The 2,500-nt window shown below is 35.1% G+C and overlaps 1 protein-coding gene and 1 long non-coding RNA gene across 6 annotated transcripts in view; both read right to left on the minus strand.

Moving 5' to 3' along the window:
• GatB (glutamyl-tRNA(Gln) amidotransferase subunit B, mitochondrial) overlaps positions 1-2,500 on the minus strand; it is a 992,144-nt gene that overhangs the window by 130,230 nt on the left and 859,414 nt on the right. The window lies entirely within an intron of this gene.
• The window catches only part of LOC136841027 (uncharacterized), a 3,295-nt gene continuing 910 nt past the window's right edge, over positions 116-2,500 (minus strand). The window contains exons 1-3 of the long non-coding RNA XR_010853817.1: positions 895-2,500; positions 495-580; positions 116-338 (exon numbers count right to left, since the gene is read on the minus strand). The exon at positions 895-2,500 is cut by the window's right edge and continues 910 nt beyond it. This is a non-coding gene — a long non-coding RNA (uncharacterized lncRNA). The remainder of the gene's footprint in view (positions 339-494; positions 581-894) is intronic.

Raw genomic sequence — 2,500 nt, forward strand, 5'->3', positions numbered from 1 at the left:
TTCTATTTGCTGCTCGGAGTCCAGAGGTTCACATCAGTCATCGAGCTCATTTTGACACCTTTGCATCACTTCTCTCGAAAAATTTACTACGTAATTGGAAAATTAATACAAAGAGCAATTTTCTTATTTTAATGAAACCTTCATAAAATTATGAACTTTAAAAACTTTAATTAAAGAACAACTAAGAAATTGAAAAAGATATAATAAAATGGTTTCATGTATTGCTGCTCAAATTAAAACCAATGCTGTTGTTGCTGCTGTCGAAGATGATCGCCTTAAATGGAGGTCAAAGCGATGGTCAAGCATCTCCAACTTCCAATTACCATTTTCAAGAACCCCTAGATAAATATAAAATACCAAATATCAGTTACACTTCAAATGGTAATTTAAACTATCGAAATCACTAATAAATTATTTAAACACAGGAATGCCATTCAAATATATGTATTGTATCAATAATGGATTTCACTTAACACTACCAAAATAATAATTACCTAAAGGCAATGGTCCACTTTGCGTATTAAGTATATTACTTGTATACAACAAGCCAAAATTACAGTAAGGCCGAACGAATAACCACCTAAGTAATAAAAACAAGGAATGTAAATAAACGAACGACTAATTAACATAAAAGTGGCAAAATGAGAAAATACCAAAATATGATACAACACTTAAATGATCTAACCAGCACAAAGTAACTGCAGATAAATGAATCTCTTAACTATGACTGGGAAATTATATGGCAATCCCATAAAAATTGTAAATGATATAAATATTATCCAAGGGTATATTTATTTGTGGGGGCTAAAAAGCAAAGCAAGGGACTTTCATTATTAAATGAACTATGGATTATAAATCATAAAATTTAAATGACCTTTAAAAATGATGACGTACCTCACAACCCATACTGTCCGTGTATGCTGTTTGTAAATGCAACAAATAAACACAATTGCTGTGCTGGCTCTTGATAAGGCTTCCAAGCAGGAGGCAACGTAAGATGCGGATCCATGGTACCAATCACTTATTTTTTCACCATGACGATAAAGAGGTAAGTAAATCCAATGTTGTCACTGGTGAAGATGGCTAAGAACTACATTCATGTTCATTAAAAGCCGTCCACTTCTCCTTTCTGTAAGAAATGTATAACGAGCAGCAAATCTCTTCAACGACCCAAACCATCTTAATTTTTAACAGGTTATTAAGGAATTGTCATCATTTTATGTAAACAAAAAATATTTAAATACTTAAAATGCAAGTCAAAATTAAAACAATCATTTACAAACTTACCAAATTACCATATTATAAAAAAAGAAACAGAAAACAAAAAAATAACTTAGTGTTATTTTTCAACACAGTTGCTCTCTTATGAATTGAAGCTTCAAGTTCCCGAAGAAAGATGATTATTTATATATACTGCAATCAACTGGAATGTTAATCAGTCATTTGGGTTTTCTGCAGCGTGCGGGGACACGATGCCAAATGCACTTGTGCCGAAGCCAAGAAGAAGAAGAAGAAGAAGAAGAAGAAGAATAAGAAGAAGAAGAAGAAGAAGAATGGACGTGATGCCGAAGGGCCAGGAAGTCGAACTGACCGGAATGAAGCCGAATGGACGAGATGCTGAATATAATTATAAGTAGTCGAAAGGAAGAGGATAGATAATTAAAACCGTTATTTGCAACTTTCTTTCACAAAAATTATTGAAAACAATGCAAGTCATAAAATGATAATGAAGTGAAGTAAATTACAAGTAATAAAACATAATGTAAAAAAATATTTATGTAAAACTTTTATTATGTAATTAAAAACTGTAATCATTGTATATAATTGTTTGCCTAGTGCCTGCGGCAGAGTCAAATTAATGTTCTATATGTCTATGTCCAAACCAGAAAAGAAAGCAACAGCAACAGCGTCACTTTCAGACATGCGAAAGTTCTTAGCTCGCGTTGTGACGTCATCCAAAGCTTCGACCATTTCTGCCTTTCCTGCCCTTCGCATGATTCTTCCGAGTGGCAATTCTTCCGCTGCGTCCCCAAGTATATACGGTACTCGTCACTTCTTCCGAATGCTCAGCTTTATTTGACTCTTCTCCTGCATACCGTCCAATACTTTCCAAAGCGAATGACGAGCCCCATCAGGTGGACGACAACGTACTTTATCGTCAGTAGCTTTGAGCCTAGCACTCCATTCTTTGCGTTTTGAACACCGCCAATATGTATACAGTGTCGTGAACCTTTGTATCGAGAACGCAGGCATAACCACTTGAACGAAGCTTTCTTCCTCCTCGTGCTGTCTTAACGAAATCCGTGGTCAAACTCAAGGGAGAGTCATTTTCAAATAGAAAAGAAAGTTGTTTTCCTTGTTACCTATCACGAAATTGCTAATTATCTATTTAAGGTTTGTGGTAATTAATTGACGACCCACCCAAGATTGTTTCGACTTCTTGTAGTACATCCGGCCTCACGGCTGTTCGGCATTTTGCCTATCCAGAATTCTGGCCATT

Source organism: Macrobrachium rosenbergii, chromosome 8, assembly GCF_040412425.1.
Source record: "Macrobrachium rosenbergii isolate ZJJX-2024 chromosome 8, ASM4041242v1, whole genome shotgun sequence".
NCBI classification, from domain to species: Eukaryota; Metazoa; Arthropoda; class Malacostraca; order Decapoda; family Palaemonidae; genus Macrobrachium; species Macrobrachium rosenbergii.